Source organism: Balaenoptera physalus, assembly GCF_965194825.1.
Source record: "Balaenoptera physalus genome assembly, chromosome: 5".
NCBI lineage: Eukaryota > Metazoa > Chordata > Mammalia > Artiodactyla > Balaenopteridae > Balaenoptera > Balaenoptera physalus.
The window spans coordinates 46,858,446-46,875,958 of NC_138884.1; the positions used below are offsets into that span (position 1 = coordinate 46,858,446).

The window sequence follows — 17,513 nt, forward strand, 5'->3', positions numbered from 1 at the left end:
TCCTCCCCCGGGAAGCCCCCCCAACTCCCCCAGGCTGGCACCTGCAGCTCATGCTGCCTTGGCGGTTCTCACCTGTGCACCCGTCTGTCTCTCCAACTGGCCTTAAGTGCCGTGAAGTCAAGGATGGTGTCGGTGCCTGGCAAGTAATGGGTGAGTAATAAGCATAACTGAATATGGATAAGGGAATTAAATAATGGTTCTCAGCCCCGCTCTGCATCAGAAACACCTTAATGCCTTTTTCAAAAAAGCCAGGACCTCACTCCTAGAGATTCCAGTGCAGTAGGTCCGGGTGGGGGGGCGCCCAGGCTTCTGAATATTTTAAAAGATCCCCAAGTGATTCTGATATCCTTTGACAATAGTTGAAAAGGAAAAGAATGAATGAATTAGTGGACAAGTGAATATGTGACTGCACGTGCAACTGTGAGGCTCTCTCGTGGCCGTTCACACTCAGAGTGAACAAACGGCAGACGCTGATGAAGGAGGATAGCGGGTCCCTGCTGGGATGGCCACCAACCCATTGCCAGGGAAAACAAAGTCAGAAAGCAACTGCTTTACCCCTGACCAGGGCTTTCTGACAACCGGGGGGTAGCCGGAACAAGTCCCAGCCACCAAAGGGGGAGCTAAAGGAAGGGAAGGCGCGAAGGGAAGCACCGAGGGCCAAGTGCCTCACTCTCGTTCCTTTCACTCCAGCTGCGACATGCTGCTGGTTGTACCGCTCTTCTCACTGTGCAGCTGGGGACGCTGAGGCTACGGGGGGTGAGCGATCTGCCCAAGGCTATAGCTGGGGGGCTGGGCCTTGAACCCAGATCCTCTGACTCTAACGTCCATACTCTTAACCCCAGGGTGGCACTTCCACAGAAGCAGGACATGTCACAGCAGAGGGATGGCGAGACTGCACACCAGAGACTACAGAATGTCAAAATAAATGCTCAACAAGAATAATGCCAACCAAAGACGATGTTGCCTTTTATAAAAATTCAGGGAAACCACCATGACTGTGTCACCCTTTTGTAAATCTCTCAGTGACTTTTCCAAGCAATTATTATGATGTTATACAATACACAAATCAGGACAAGATGAGAACTAAATGTTACACGAGGTCAGGATAATCTATTTAGATTTAAAGGCTATGCTTTATATTTGAGCCACAAGAACTCCAAGTCCCAGACAAACAGACACGGAAGCCCTGCAGGTTCCCTGATGCCTGGCCCACGGTGGGGTTGGTAGTAACAGAGGGCACTGCATGTCTATCCTCTGGCACCAGTTTGACATTTGCCCTGATTCTTTTTTTTTTTTTTTAATAAAGCTTTTATTTATTTATTTATGTATGTATTTATTTATTTATGGCTGTGTTGGGTCTTTGTTTCTGTGCGAGGGCTTTCTCTAGTTGTGGCAAGCGGGGGCCACTCTTCATCGCGGTGCGCGGGCCTCTCACTATCGCGGCCTCTCTTATTGCGGAGCACAGGCTCCAGACGCGCAGGCTCAGTAATTGTGGCTCACGGGCCCAGCCGCTCCGCGGCATGCGGGATCCTCCCAGACCAGGGCTCGAACCCGTGTCCCCCGCATTGGCAGGCAGATTCTCAAGCACTGCGCCACCAGGGAAGCCCTGCCCTGATTCTTAAAACAACTTTCAGATCAGTATTACCATCCCTATTTCAGAGACCAGGAAACCGAGGCTCTCACACTGGAAAGGGGCCTGCCAGAAGTTGAACTAAGTGGCAATGCTGGGATTCCCGCTCTGGTTTCCACTCTGCAGAGCGACTTCACATTTCAGGATGACAGTGCAGTTGGCAGTGACCTTGACCAGTGTTAGAAAAAAACCGAGTTAATAATGTTAACCTCAACCTATACTTATACTTGTTGGGACTATTAAGCCAGCAAAAGCACACCATTCTCTCGGGTTTCGCTGCACTCCACCCAGCCTTGGGTAGGGCTCTTAGTGCTTGCCTGGTTATTAAAAATGCAAGAGTTGCAACCATGGGCTGGAAATTACAAGATTTAAAAGGAAGATTCATTTATGTTTTTCAGTTTTTTAGTAGTTTGAGCGTTAAAGATTTAAAAAAAAAAAAAAAGAATGGGGCTTCCCTGGTGGCGCAGTGGTTGAGAATCTGCCTGCCAATGCAGGAGACACGGGTTCGAGCCCTGGTCCGGGAAGATCCCACATGCCGCGGAGGAGCGGCTGGGCCCTTGGGCCACAATTACTGAGCCTGCGCATCTGGAGCCTGTGCTCTGCAACAAGAGAGGCCTTGCTAGTGAGAGGCCCGCGCACCGTGATGAAGGGTGGCCCCCGATTGCCACAACTAGAGAAAGCCCTCGCACAGAAACGAAGACCCAACACAGCCATAAATAAATAAATAAATAATTCCCATTTAAGAAAAAAAAAAAGATGATTCAAGGAGACAGAAACGGGGAAAAAAGTCAAAACTGAGACCCTAAGACATTTAGGAGAAATGATTTGGCCCTGTTTTTACAGCAATTTAACTGGCTCTGCTCAAAAAGCCCCAAAGAAAACACTAAAGACCAGGTGAGTTATCAGCTGAACAAAAAGATTCTTCTTTACAAAATAATGGCCTTCTGGAGGAAAATAGGAGGAAGAGAGGATGAAAGAGAAGGGAATGGGGGAGGGAGGAGGGACAGGGGGATCTGTGTTCATTTCTCTTTGGAGACTTTGAGAAAGAACCCTTGTTTCCCAAGCCAAAGCAATCTTTTCTATGCAAGAGAGGCAACGAAGCCATGTTGTGTGCCAGCTTTGTAGAATTGATTGTGCTGCAAGAGGGCCTTTTTTCCTTCTAGTAAAGAAAAAAAGCCAGTATCAGGACCAATAATAATAAGAGCAGCTAACAATTACTGGACATCAGCCAAGGTCCAGGCACTGTGCTAAGTAGTTTACACCTATTATCGAATTTAATTCTCACAGCCTCATGAGCAAGAAGTATTGATATACCCATTTTACAGGTGAGAAAGCTGAGGTCTGGAGATGTTCATTTGCCCAAGGCCATGCAGCTGGTACGTAAGTAGGAGAGCAGGGATTCACATTCTCAGTTGTTTCTCTTCTGAGCTGTGCTCACCCTAGAAAACCCGGAGGTAAAACAGAAGTCCATGGCCACGCATTCTGGGAGGGCGTCAACAATGTTAGGGATTTGGTGGAAAAAGAAGCCCAACAAAGACATCAGGACCATCGAAGGTGTGGATTCAGGTTACCCAAGGCCTGACAGAAGACAGCTCATCTTTGGGCAACTCTCCGAATTGGACAGAATCTGACTGATGGACCAGTACCTTCCAAACCCCAGCCTCTCCTGACCCTCCCTCCTGCTAGACTGCCTCGTCAATTCCTGCCACCGCTCAGATTCCTCGCCATAGGCTGTGTGCCAGCAACCTGAAGGGCACCAGAGAATCCTGTCTCTTCCTTAGCAATGGTCACATTTGCCCTGGGGCAAGATGGAAGGGAGCAGGGCATGTTAGTGTTTTGCATGCCTGATACTGTCACTGAAATGGTCATGATGTCACCAAGGCATATTTAGGGGACTCGGATGACATTTCAAGGGAAACCAGAAAAGTCCCTCATGTTTTTGGAAACCAGTGGCCAGAATGCCTGGAGACAGGGCAAAGCTGCTGGGAAGGGGCACCAGGACTCTGACCTCGACACCACAGCTGCAGCTCCTCACTCCCCTATTCCACTCGTCTTGGGAGTCAGGGCATGAACGAACTGCCCCTTTGGCCAAAAACCCTCAAAGCAGGCACTTTTGTGAGCTCAAGGCTTCAGGTGAAGATTTTTCCTCCAGCTGGAGGGCGTGTTCTGTGCTCAAAAGTCATAAACTCATCCCTCAGGACCTGTGGGCACCAAGAGCATTCCGTTCTGACAGCCTGCCCACTCAGAAAACTGCAAGGGTAAGAAGAGAAAACAACTTGCTCTGGGCCCAAGGAGAGTCATAAAAAGGTGGGGAGTGAGGCAGTGGAGGAGGTCTGGACTGAACAACTTGATGGGATCTTTCACGGATGACATTTTACTGCCACGCAAATTACTCTTCGCACAACTGAACACCTAAAACATCCTCTGCTGGGTGCTCTGCATGGATGCCTCCTGTTTCCAGGGCAACCATACCTGGGGTGGAGGGTGGCAAGCAATAATAGATGGGCTAGTTAAGCCTACTGCCTTGACAACTCAGGTCCCTGAAGTGGACGAACAGCCCACTGGTGCATGAACTCAGTCCGAACACTACACAGAGCCAGTGGGAGAGATGATGAAAAGGGCATCCAGTGGGGAGAAATTTGAAGCTCAAGGCACCAGGGCTTTCAATGAAAATAACCCTGATCAACAGTCTCCCTATAGATTCTAGCCATCAGCACACTGATCTTAGCTGTCTCTCTCCCTCACTTCTTCTCTCACAAGCTATCCATCAGATAACATTCACTTACTTGGAATGTTTCTAAGTCACAAGTTTGAATCTTGAAACTACAATATCCACCACTGTCGGCTCTTTTTCTGTTTGTTTGTTTTTTGGAGGGGGGCAGCAATGAAACCCAGGTAGGAAGTGAATCAAGATTCAGGGAATGGAACTGATGAAAAGTAGCTAAGGCAATAGACTATGCAGGAAGGCACAAGGATGGGCTTGGCAACATCACCCACAAAGGGGAACCCAGAGTCCTGCAGTGTGTTGACTTCTCCGGGGAAGCTAAAGGATTTTGAGGCCGAGGACGGTGTCTTCTGGCCGAGGTCTTTCAGAAGAAAGATTCTGTCTCCACCACAGTGAGTGGCCTGGAAAGGGCAGAGGTGACTGGCAAACCTGGAGAGGAGGCCTTGTCCTTGTGGCTCCTGGTGGGATGCCAGAACCAGCAGGTGGGTGGCTGTAAGGGATGGAGCCTGTGGGTCTGTGGAGCTCCAGGCATGTAAGACAATATTTTAAGTGCTCACTTCTCCCTGAGCTCTCTGACACTGGGCTATTAAAGCTAAGCCCCAATCCCCTGGAGGCAGGTGAGCTCTGAAGTCCAAAGGCACAGTCCTGCCCCTGCAGGGAGAAGGAGTGGGGTGGAGAGGGAGCAGCTCCCTGGAGGATCCAGGGTAATAAGGGTTTTGGTTGGCAGGTGGGGGGAGTGTGTCCATGAAGCAATGACTGAGCATCTCACGATCTAGTCATCTGGAAGTAAAGGAAGAAGGAAGACAGGGAGAATGAAACCAACACATAACAGTAAAGAAGATGGTGGAAAGGACACTGAATTGAGGCGGTGTACTGAGCAGGGGAGGGCTGAGCAGGGAGGTTACCCGAAGCTTAGGGGGCTCTGGGAGGCTTCACAGATGCCCACGGACGCCCCGCCCCTCTCATCATTCCTCAGCTCTGCTCAGCCACACTCCCCTAAGAGGCCCCCATCTTCTGGAAGAGTTTGCTTCCGAGAGCAGGGACTGCAGAGTTTCAGGGGAAGGCTTGGAAACGAGCGGCCCCATTATGAACCCAGGCATTTGGAGCTGGCACTATGCTAAATAAGACGCCTTGCAGAAAGAGGTTTTCTTATTTTCTTCCTTCCTCTTCCCCTCTGGGAATAAAAGTAGGTTGTGTTTCTCCTGCCCCCGTTCCTTGGCGATCTCGGAAAGGAGAGCTGAAAGGGCTTCTTGGATCATCTCGTCCAACTCTCAGCCCAGGATATCAAGGCCAGCGCCTTTTGTCCCGGCTAATGTGGCCACTGCAGGGACTGAGGCCAAAACCAGTTGCTGGGGCAGGGGGTGTTGGAAGTGGTTCTGAGGTCAGCCACTGGAGTCACGTAGGGCAGGCACTCGGCCCCCGGGCCCCGGGAGGTGGGGGGCATTGGGGGGGGGGCTCCTGGGCTCCCTCCCATGCCGGCAGGGTTGCGGGTGCTAGGAAAGAGGGTGGCGAGAGGGAGAGCTACAGGTGCGGTGACAGACAGGCACTGGTCAGAAGGGATAGGTCCCGGAGGGGATCTGCTCTGCCACGGTCTAAGCTTTGTGCCGGGGAGCAGAGCGTTCTCGCCGCGGGGTTGGTGTGCTCGCCGAGAAACTTCTGGGACCTTAGAAGTGCAGCTGGGCACAAGAGATCACGGAGCGGGCAGGGATGGGGGCCTTGAAGGGGCAGGAAGGGAACTGGTGTCTTCCATCTCCTGCGCGAACATCAAGACTGATCCGGTGCCGGGTCTCTCCACCCCCGCTGCAACTCCCTTTCTTGTCCTGAACTCGGCCCCAAGGTCCGTGGCCCACAGAGGAGACTGAGAAGCCGAAGGGCGGCAGAAAGGAGCGCCGCTGGGACCCGCCTGGGCGACACAATCATCCCATCGGTCTCCCCGCCCTGGAACCCGGGTTCAGCCGGTGCGCCTCTGCGCACAGCGGTGGCGCCGAAGGGCCCCGAGTCCGTCCAGGAGCCGCCAAAGGCACCTACTCAAGCAGACAGCGGAGGAGGCAGAAGTTGAAAATACCAGCACAGAAATACCTGCCTGTACCAAAGGCCGGACGACTGCAGGCCGGGGGGCCGGGGCGCGTGGTGGGGAGGCGAGCGGAGAGCGGAGGGGGGCTCCACACCGCCCGAAGCCAGCGGCGACCCGCGCCCCCGCGCGCCCCGCCGCCGCCTCGCCTCGGTGCCCCGGGCGCAGGGGCCGCCGGCCGGACTTACCCCACAGCAGAGTGAGCGGCTGGGCTTTGGGGATGAGCGCCAGGGAGTACACGGCCCCCAAGTGGAGCAGGCTCATCGGGAAGACGTTCCTCCAGACGATGTCCTGCCGCCGCGCGCGCGCGCCGGGCTTCTCCCGGCCGCTGCCGCCGCCCTCCGAGCCCTCGACCTCGAAGCCCACACGGATTTCCTCCTTGGCGGTGCGGAAGGGGACCTTCCCCTCGTCGGCGGCCGGGCCTGGCATGGCTGGGGAGAGGCGGGCGCTCGTGGCAGCGGCAGCAAGCAGGTGAGCAGCCGGCGCGGAGCTCTCTGGTGGGGGCGACGGCTTCTGCCTTTTAGGAGGGGATTTCCGCACCTCCCGTCCCCGCCTTCCCGGGGCTTCTCTGCTTCCTTCTCTCTTCTTCTGGCGTTCAGCGCGGCTTAAGGATGCAAATCTTGGCGCCCGGCATCTACTGCTAGCGAGTCGCCCCTACCGCTGCCGGGGCTGAACTCTGCGGCGAGGAACTGGAGGTGAGCGCCAGGGGCTGGAGGGGACGCAGGGGGGTGGGGGGAGGGGGCGTGGAAAAAGCCGAGAAAGCGGCGGGGGTGGGAGCGCTCCGAGGGAGGGAGCTGGGAAGAAAGACCCGCATAGCTACAGCCAATCAGGATCGCCTGCGGGGCTCTTAAAGAGAAAGGCGCCCCCTGGGCCTCCGCTGCCCGGGCTCCCCGGGGCCGGACGGGGCAGCCTGCTTGGCAGGCAGCGTGCAGCCTCCGCCCGCGGGTGGGTGAGCGGTGGCTCCCGGGTCAGGGAGCCTGCAAAGGGGCTCACAGCACTTCTGCAGCTGTTGTTGTGTGTTTCTCCGGTTCCCAGAAATACCCTTCCCTTTTGAAAAGACTTCTTTTTGCTTTGAAGCTACGGGCTGGAGGATTTACAATACTTGCCCCAGGTCGCAACACAAGCTAAGGCCAGATCTGAGTTGAGAATCACAAGTCCCTGTGTCTCCAGGTTCCTATGGCTCCTTGGGCCTGGCCGGGGCGGGGGTGGGGGGGGGAGGGGGTGGTGTTGCAGGCAGCCGTTCAACTCTTTTTTTTTTTTTATAAAACACCTTTATTGGAGTATAATTGTTTTACAATGTGGTGTGTCAGTTGCTGCTGTATAACAAAGTGAATCAGCTATACGTATACATATATCCCCATATCCCCTCCCTCTTGCGTCTCCCTCCCACCCTCCCTATCCCACCCCTCTAGGTGGTCACAAAGCCCTGAGCCGCTCAACTCCTTATTGGACAGCTTGCAGCCAGACACACAGTAGGTGCTCAAATAATGCCTATTAGATGATGAATAAATGGTTTGGGGGCTGGTTAGTATACAGTAGTGCGCCGCCACTGCGCGGCCCATCGGCCACGCAGCTGTTTGTGGCAAATTCTCCGCTAACCAGTGCGTTTCTGGACTGTCTCCTAAGCCTCGAAGTCAGCACCGTTGAGATGGAGCTTTAGAAAAACATCACCCAGAACGTTCCAAGGAAACTTAACCTCAGAAGAATCGTGTCTGCTCATTCCTCCTCTCCCAACGCAGATAATTTAGAGCTATCCAGAGGGAGCCCTGATCGCACAGAAGTGTAGAGGAGGGTGAGCTGGCCGTGTCCCAAGCAGCTGTGGCTGCACCTGCGGCTGATAGCAGAAGGACAGGGACCAGGAATGGAAGCTAGGGGCTCTGGATTCTACTTCTAATTCACTGTGACCCAACTCAGTCCTCTGGGGACAGATTTCCTTACCAGGATCTAAGCTTTATTCTTCTTTCCAGCTTGCAAAGTCTATAAATGTGAGTTTGAAAGGATACCATTATGTTGACAAAGAAAGCTGATTTTTGGATCAACTTGTTAGGAATCCTTTCCAGCGTCACAGGAGAGGGAAAAACATTACCAAGGATTGACTACATGAAAGGACCATACATGAGCATCTCATTGTTAGTAGACCAGAATCAGTCCAATCAGCCAGAAAAAACAATACCTAATTTAAAACTGAAGCAACGTATGTGGCTTGTGGAATGGTGGCCACTGAGCCAGTGTTACGGTGTTGCTTCAGTTGGAGCTGAAATTATAGAATGAAGGGACACTTGCCCGGCGCCCAGATAAACGCCGGCCCTGTCATTAGACCAGTGAGACAACAGAACATGAGACTTGAGGGCATAAACTTCATCAGCCTGCTCAACCTTGGCTTTATAACGAACCACTTTTTCTTCTCATGCCCCCTCTGCTCCCCACAGCCACCAGACCCACATCTTCCCTGTGGTTCTCTATTCAGACTGTCCTTTCTCTAGGGGTGGAGTAGTTGCTCTGTCAAAAGCCTCTCTCTGGGTTATTGTAATGACTCACCACACCCTCACTCTAACCATTCAGTCATTTGTTGGGCAGGCTGTGTGCACCAGTCCTGCTATGTGCCAGCACTGGTGCACACTGGGGATACAAGGACGAATAAGGTGTGGTCCATGCCCTAAAGGAGCTCCTCATCTAGGAGGGAAGACAGATCAAACAAGTGTTACCTCTTGGCTATGAACTGGGAAGGGCAGGAAGGTCCAGTCCGTTATCAGAAAAAAATAAATAAATAAATTCTTGTTAGGCATCAAGTGTACATACAAAGAGTTCAGGGGAGGCAGCAAAACAGTTCTTTATGTGGCCCCAGAGTACCTTATCTGTTACATAAGCTACTTCATCTTGGCTCTATCTTAAATGAATATCTTCCTCTCTTCCTCCCAACAGGTCAGACTGGGTGTGGCCAAGCATTTCAGTTGGTTGGACTCATGATAGAGAAGGAGATGTTTTCATCTGTTGGAGGTGGGAGGACGTGCTCTTCAGGCCTTTCAGATGCTGCTTACAGAAGGATGGCTGAAGGACATTAGCCCCTCCAGATCTAGCCTCAGAGTGACACCTCTACACATACAAGGTATAGTCTTGAATATCCCCTGTGGCATATTATGCCGTCAGGGCTACTGTCTCTTTTCTCCACCTTACTAAAGACCCTAGTATATTTTCTTAGCTTCTGGTCAAGACCCTAGAAGTGGATGGGTATTCATCTCACTCATGGGACAGTAACCCTTATCCTGTCAAACAAAGAATTACCAAAAATGTGAGAAGACCTATTAGAGGTATGTGCAGGAATTAAGTGGGGCCATGAAGAAAGGAGTAGTTAATTCACACTAGAGGGGAGGAGGCGGGTGATATCTGGATAAGGGTTTTTTTTTTTCTTTCTTTTTTTTTTTTTCATGTAATGTCTGAAACATTTATATTAACATATTTCCATACATATTTCCATACAAATACAAATATAAGATTTTTAGAAATTTCATGTAATGTCTGAAACATTTATATTAACATATTTCCATACAAATAACCCAATGAAAGTTTAGTATTAGTTGTTTTGTTTGTTTTTTTATACTGCAGGTTCTTATTAGGCATCAATTTTATACACATCAGTGTATACAGGTCAATCCCAATCGCCCAATTCAGCACACCACCATCCCCACCTCACCACAGTTTTCCCCCCTTGGTGTCCATATGTCCATTCTCTACATCTGTGTCTCAACTTCTGCCCTGCAAACTGGCTCATCTGTACCATTTTTCTAGGTTCCACATACATGCATTAATATATGATATTTGTTTTTCTCTTTCTGACTTACTTCACTCTGTATGACAGTCTCTAGATCCATCCACGTCTCAACAAATGACTCAATTTCGTTCCTTTTTATGGCTGAGTAATATTCCATTGTATATATGTACCACAACTTCTTTATCCATTCGTCTGTTGATGGGCATTTAGGTTGCTTCCATGACCTGGCTATTGTAAATAGTGCTGCAATGAACATTCGGGTGCATGTGTCTTTTTGAATTACGGTTTTCTCTGGGTATATGCCCAGTAGTGGGATTGCTGGGTCATATGGTAATTCTATTTTTAGTTTTTTAAGGAACCTCCATATTGTTCTCCATAGTGGCTGTATCAATTTACATTCCCACCAACAGTGCAAGAGGGTTCCCTTTTCTCCACACCCTCTCCAGCATTTGTTGTTTGTAGATTTTCTGATGATGCCCATTCTAACAGGAGTGAGGTGATACCTCATTGTAGTTTTGATTTGCATTTCTCTAATAATTAGTGATGTTGAGCATCTTTTCATGTGCTTCGTGGCCGTCTGTATGTCTTCTTTGGAGAAATGTCTATTTAGGTCTTCTGCCCATTTTTGGATTGGGGTGTTTGTTTCTTTGATATTGAGCTGAATGAGCTGTTTATATATTTTGGAGATTAATCCTTTGTCCGTTGATTCATTTGCAAATATTTTCTCCCATTCTGAGGGTTGTCTTTTCGTCTTGTTTATGGTTTCCTTTGCTGTGCAAAAGCTTTGAAGTTTCATTAGGTCCCACTTGTTTATTTTTGTTTTTATTTCCATTACTCTAGGAGGTGGATCAAAAAAGATCTTGCTGTGATTTATGTCAAAGAGTGTTCTTCCTATGTTTTCCTCTGAGAGTTTTATAGTGTCCAGTCTTATATTTAGGTCTCTAATCCATCTTGAGTTTATTTTTGTGTATGGTGTTAGGGAGTATTCTAATTTCATTCTTTTACATGTAGCTGTCCAGTTTTCCCAGCACCACTTATTGAAGAGACTGTCTTTTCTCCATTGTATATCTTTGCCTCCTTTGTCATAGATTAGTTGACCATAGGTGCGTGGGTTAATCTCTGGGCTTTCTATCTTGTTCCATTGATCTATGTTTCTGTTTTTGTGCCAGTACCATACTGTCTTGATTACTGTAGCTTTGTAGTATAGTCTGAAGTCAGGGAGTCTGATTCCTCCAGCTCCATTTTTTTGCCTCAAGACTGCTTTGGCTATTCGGGGTCTTTTGTGTCTCCATACAAATTTTAAGATGATTTGTTCTAGCTCCGTAAAAAATGCCATTGGTAATTTGATAGGGATTGCATTGAATCTGTAGATTGCTTTGGGTAGTATACTCATTTTCACAATGTTGATTCTTCCAATCCAAGAACATGGTATATCTCTCCATCTGTTGGTATCATCTTTAATTTCTTTCATCAGTGTCTTATAGTTTTCTGCATACAGGTCTTTTGTCTCCCTAGGTAGGTTTATTCCTAGGTATTTTATTCTTTTTGTTGCAATGGTAAATGGGAGTGCTTCCATAATTTCTCTTTCAGATTTTTCATCATTAGTGTATAGGAATGCAAGAGATTTCTGTGCATTAATTTTGTATCCTGCAACTTTACCATATTCATTAATTAGCTCTAGCAGTTTTCTGGTGGCAGTTTTAGGATTCTCTATGTATAGTATCATGTCATCCGCAAACAGTGACAGTTTTACTTCCTCTTTTCCAATTTGTATTCCTTTTATTTCTTTTTCTTCTCTGATTGCCGTGGCTAGGACTTCCAGAACTATGTTGAATAATAGTGGTGAGAGTGGACATCCTTGTCTCGTTCCTGATCTTAGAGGAAATGCTCTCAGTTTTTCACCATTGAGAATGATGTTTGCTGTGGGTTTGTCATATATGGCCTTTATTATGTTGAGGTAGGTTCCCTCTATGCCCACTTTCTGGAGAGTTTTTATCAGAAATGGGTGTTGAATTTTGTCAAAAGCTTTTTCTGCATCTATTGAGATGATCATATGGTTTTTATTCTTCAATTTGTTAATATGGTGTATCACATTGATTGATTTGCGTATATTGAAGAATCCTTGCATCCCTGGGATAAATCCCACTTGATCGTGGTGTATGATCCTTTTAACGTGTTGTTGGATTCTGTTTGCTAGTATTTTGTTGAGGATTTTTGCATCTATATTCATCAGTGATATTGGTCTGTAATTTTCTCTTTTTGTAGTATCTTTGTCTGGTTTTGGTATCAGGGTGATGGTGGCCTCATAGAATGAGTTTGGGAGTGTTCCTTCCTCTGCAATTTTTTGGAAGAGTTTGAGAAGGATGGGTGTTAGCGCTTCTCTAAATGTTTGATAGAATTCACCTGTGAAGCCATCTGGTCCTGGACTTTTGTTTGTTGGAAGATTTTTAATCACAGTTTCAATTTCATTACTTGTGATTGGTCTGTTCATATTTTCTGTTTCTTCCTGATTCAGTCTTGGAAGGTTATACCTTTCTAAGAATTTGTCCATTTCTTCCAGGTTGTCCATTTTATTGGCATAAAGTTGCTTATAGTAGTCTCTTAGGATGTTTTGTATTTCTGCGGTGTCTGTTGTAACTTTTCCTTTTTCATTTCTGATTTTATTGATTTGAGTCCTCTCCCTCTTTTTCTTGATGAGTCTGGCTAATGGCTTATCAATTTTGTTTATCTTCTCAAAGAACCAACTTTTAGTTTTATTGATCTTTGCTATTGTTTTCTTTGTTTCTATTTCATTTATTTCTGCTCTGATCTTTATGATTTCTTTCCTTCTGCTAACTTTGGGTTTTGTTTGTTCTTCTTTCTCTAGTTTCTTTAGGTGTAAGGTTAGATTGTTTACTTGAGATTTTTCTTGTTTCTTTAGGTAGGCTTGTATAGCTATAAACTTCCCTCTTAGAACCGCTTTTGCTGCATTCCATAGGTTTTGGGTCGTTGTGTTTTCATTGTCATTTGTCTCTAGGTATTTTTTTATTTCCTCTTTGATTTCTTCAGTGATCTCTTGGTTATTTAGTAACGTATTGTTTAGCCTCCATGTGTTTGTCTTTTTTACGTTTTTTTCCCTGTAATTCATTTCTAATCTCATAGCGTTGTGGTCAGAAAAGATGCTTGGTATGATTTCAATTTTCTTAAATTTACTGAGGCTTGATTTGTGACCCAAGATGTGATCTATCCTGGAGAATGTTCCGTGCGCACTTGAGAAGAATGTGTAATCTGCTGTTTTTGGATGGAATGTCCTATAAATATCAATTAAATCTATCTGATCTATTGTGTCATTTAAAGCTTCTGTTTCCTTATTCATTTTCATTTTGGATGATCTGTCCATTGGTGTAAGTGAAGTGTTAAAGTCCCCCACTATGATTGTGTTACTGTCGATTTCCTCTTTTATAGCTGTTAGCAGTTGCCTTATGTATTGAGGTGCTCCTATGTTGGGTGCATATATATTTATAATTGTTATATCTTCTTCTTGGATTGATCCCTGGATCATTATGTAGTGTCCTTCCTTGTCTCTTGTAACATTCTTTATTTTAAAGTCTATTTTATCTGATATGAGTATAGCTACTCCAGCTTTCTTTTGATTTCCATTTGCATGGAATATCTTTTTCCATCCCCTCACTTTCAGTCTGTATGTGTCCCTAGGTCTAAAGTGGGTCTCTTGTAGACAGCATATATATGGGTCTTGTTTTTGTATCCATTCAGCCAGTCTATGTCTTTTGGTTGGGGCGTTTAATCCATTCACGTTTAAGGTAATTATCGATATGTATGTTCCTATGACCATTTTCTTAATTGTTTTGGGTTTGTTTTTGTAGGTCCTTTTCTTCTCTTGTGTTTCCCACTTAGAGAAGTTCCTTTAGCATTTGTTGTAGAGCTGGTTTGGTGGTGCTGAATTCTCTTAGCTTTTGCTTGTCTGTAAAGCTTTTGATTTCTCCATCAAATCTAAATGTGATCCTTGCCGGGTAGAGTAATCTTGGTTGTAGGTTCTTCCCTTTCATCACATTAAGTATATCATGCCACTCCCTTCTGGCTTGCAGAGTTTCTGCTGAGAAATCAGCTGTTAACCTTAGGGGAGTTCCCTTGTATGTTATTTGTCGTTTTTCCCTTGCTGCTTTCAATAATTTTTCTTTGTCTTTAATTTTTGCCACTTTGATTACTATGTGTCTCGGCGTGTTTCTCCTTGGGTTTATCCTGTATGGGACTCTCTGCGCTTCCTGGACTTGGGTGGCTATTTCCTTTCTCATGTTAGGGAAGTTTTCGACTATAATCTCTTCAAATATTTTCTCTGGTCCTTTCTCTCTCTCTTCTCCTTCTGGGACCCCTATAATGCGAATGGTGTTGCGTTTAATGTTGTCCCAGAGGTCTCTTAGGCTGTCTTCATTTCTTTTCATTCTTTTTTCTTTAGTCTGTTCCGCAGCAGTGAATTCCACCATTCTGTCTTCCAGGTCACTTATCCGTTCTTCTGCCTCAGTTATTCTGCTATTGATTCCTTCTAGTGTAGTTTTCATTTCAGTTATTGTATTGGTCATCTCTGTTTGTTTGTTCTTTAATTCTTCCAGGTCTTTGTTAATCATTTCTTGCATCTTCTCGATCTTTGCCTCCATTCTTATTCCGAGGTCCTGGATCATCTTCACTATCATTATTCTGAATTCTTTTTCTGGAAGGTTGCCTATCTCCACTTCATTTAGTTGTTTTTCTGGGGTTTTTTCTTGTTCCTTCATCTGGTACATAGCCCTCTGCCTTTTCATCTTCTCTATCTTTCTGTAACTGTGGTTTTTGGTCCACAGGCTGCAGGATTGTAGTTTTTCTTGCTTCTGTTGTCTGCCCTCTGGTGGTTGAGGCTATCCAAGAGGCTTGATGGGAGGCTCTGGTGGTGGGTAGAGCTGACTGTTGCTGTGGCGGTCAGAGCTCAGTAAAACCTTAATCCACTTGACTGTTGATGGGTGGGGCTGGGTTCCCTCCCTGTTGCTGTGGCATCAGAGCTCAGTAAAACCTTAATCCACTTGACTGTTGATGGGTGGGACTGGGTTCCCTCCCTGTTGGTTGTTTTGCCTGAGGCAACCCAACACTGGAGCCTACCCGTGCTCTTTGGTGGGGTTAATGGCAGACTCTGGGAGGGCTCACGCCAAGGAGAACTTCCCAGAACCTCGGCTGCCAGTGTCCTTATCCCCACGGTGAAACAGAGCCACCACTCGCCTCTGCAGGAGACCCCCCAACACCAGCAGGTAGGTCTGGTTCAGTCTCCCCCAGGGTCACTGCTCCTTCCCCTGGGTCCCGATGCACACATTACTTTGTGTGTGCCCTCCAAGAGTGGGATCTCTGTTTCCCCCAGTCCTGTCAAAGTCCTGCAATCAATTCCCACTAGGCTTCAAAGTCTGATTCTCTAGGAATTCCTCCTCCCGTAGCCGGACCCCCAGGTTGGGAAGCCTGAGGTGGGGCTCAGAAGCTTCACTCCAGTGGGTGGACTTCTGTGGTATGTGTTCGCCAGTCTGTGAGTCACCCACCCAGCAGTTATGGGATTTGATTTTACTCTGATTGCGCCCCTCCTACCGTCTCACTGTGGCTTCTCCTCTGTCCTTGGACGTGGGGTATCCTCCTTGGTGAAGTCCAGGGTCTTCCTGTCAATGATTGTCCAGCAGCCAGTTTTGATTCTGGTGCTCTCGCAAGAGGGAGTGAGAGCACGTCCTTCTACTCCGCCATCTTGAATTTCTCTCTTTCTTTTTTCTGGAACTTGATTTTTAAAAATTTTAAATTGTGGTAAAATACGCATAACAATGACCATCTTAATCATTTTTAAGTGTTCACTTCAATAGTGTTAAATATATTCACATGGATATGTAACCAATCTCCAGAACTTTTTCACCCTGCAAAGCTGAAAATCTATACGCATCAAACAACTCTCCATTTCTCTGTCTCCCTACTCCCTGGCATCCGCCATGTGGTACTTACTGTTTCTATGCGTTTGACTACTCTGGATATCTCATAATATAGTATTTGCCCTTTTGTGACTGGTTTACATCACTTAGCATAATGTCTTCAAGTTTCATCTATATTGTAGCATGCGTCATAATTTCCTTCCTTTTTTAAAAAAAATTAATTAATTAATTAATTAATTAATTAATTATTTTTGGCTGTGTTGGGTCTTCGTTTCTGTGCGAGGGCTTTCTCTAGTTGAGGCAAGCGGGGGCCACTCTTCATCACGGTGCGCGGGCCTCTCACTATCGCGGCCTCTCTTGTTGTGGAGCACAGGCTCCAGACGCGCAGGCTCAGTAGTTGTGGCTCACGGGCCCAGTTGCTCCGCGGCATGTGGGATCTTCCCAGACCAGGGCTCGAACCCGTGTTCCCTGCATTGGCAGGCGGATTCTTAACCACTGCGCCACCAGGGAAGCCCTCCTTCCTTTTTAAGGCCAAATAATATACCTCTCTCTCTCTCTCTCCCTCTCTCTCTCTCTCCATCTCTCTCTCTCTCTCTCTCTCTCTCTCTCTCTCTCTCTATATATATATATATATATATATACACACACACACACAAACACACACACACTACATTTTGCTTGTCCACTCCATCAATGGACACTCGGGTTACTTCCACCTTTTGGCTATTGTGAATAATGCTGCTGTGAACATGGATGTACTGTTATATCTGCTTTCAATTGTTTTGGATATATACCTAGAAGTAGGATTGCTGGATTTTATGGTAATTCTATATTTAATTTTATTGTGGAACTTCTATACTGTTTCCCATAGCAGCTGCACCATTTTACATTCCCACCAACGGTGCACAAGAGTTCCAAATTCTCCACATCTTCACTAACACTTGTTATATTCTGTTTTTTTATTTTTTTCGATTACAGCCATCCTGTTGGGTGTGAGGTGATATCTCGTTGTGGTTTTGATTTGTAGTTCCCTAATGATTAGCAATGTTGAGCAGCTTTTCATGTCATCTTTGGAGAAATGTCTATTCTAGTCTTTGCCCATTTTTAAATTAGATGTTGTTTGGTTTTCTGTTGTTGAGTTGCAGGAGTTCTTTATATATTCTGGATCTTAACCCCTTGTTAGATAAATGGTTTGCACATATTTTCTCTGATTCCATACTTTGCCTTTTTACGGTTGTGTTTTTGATGCTGAGAAGTTTTAAATATTGATGTAGTCCAATTTACCTATTTTTACTTTTGTTCCCTGTACTTTTGCTGTCGTATTCAAGAACTCATTGCCAAATCCAATGAAGCTCTCTCCCTGTGTTTTCTTCTAAGAGTTTTATAGTTTTTAT

The 17,513-nt window shown here is 46.7% G+C and overlaps 1 long non-coding RNA gene and 1 pseudogene across 2 annotated transcripts in view; one reads left to right on the plus strand and one right to left on the minus strand.

The window, feature by feature from the left end:
• LOC309661720 overlaps nucleotides 1-1,274 on the plus strand; it is a 145,777-nt gene extending 144,503 nt beyond the window's left edge. Inside the window, exon 8 of the long non-coding RNA XR_014264172.1 lies at nucleotides 843-1,274. This is a non-coding gene — a long non-coding RNA (uncharacterized lncRNA). The remainder of the gene's footprint in view (nucleotides 1-842) is intronic.
• The window catches only part of LOC309661498 (stearoyl-CoA desaturase 5 pseudogene), a 152,510-nt pseudogene extending 145,337 nt beyond the window's left edge, over nucleotides 1-7,173 (minus strand). The window contains exon 1 of the transcript XR_014268382.1: nucleotides 6,615-7,173. The product of XR_014268382.1 is annotated as a stearoyl-CoA desaturase 5 pseudogene (transcript). The remainder of the gene's footprint in view (nucleotides 1-6,614) is intronic.
• Between the last annotated feature and the right edge of the window lie 10,340 nt (nucleotides 7,174-17,513).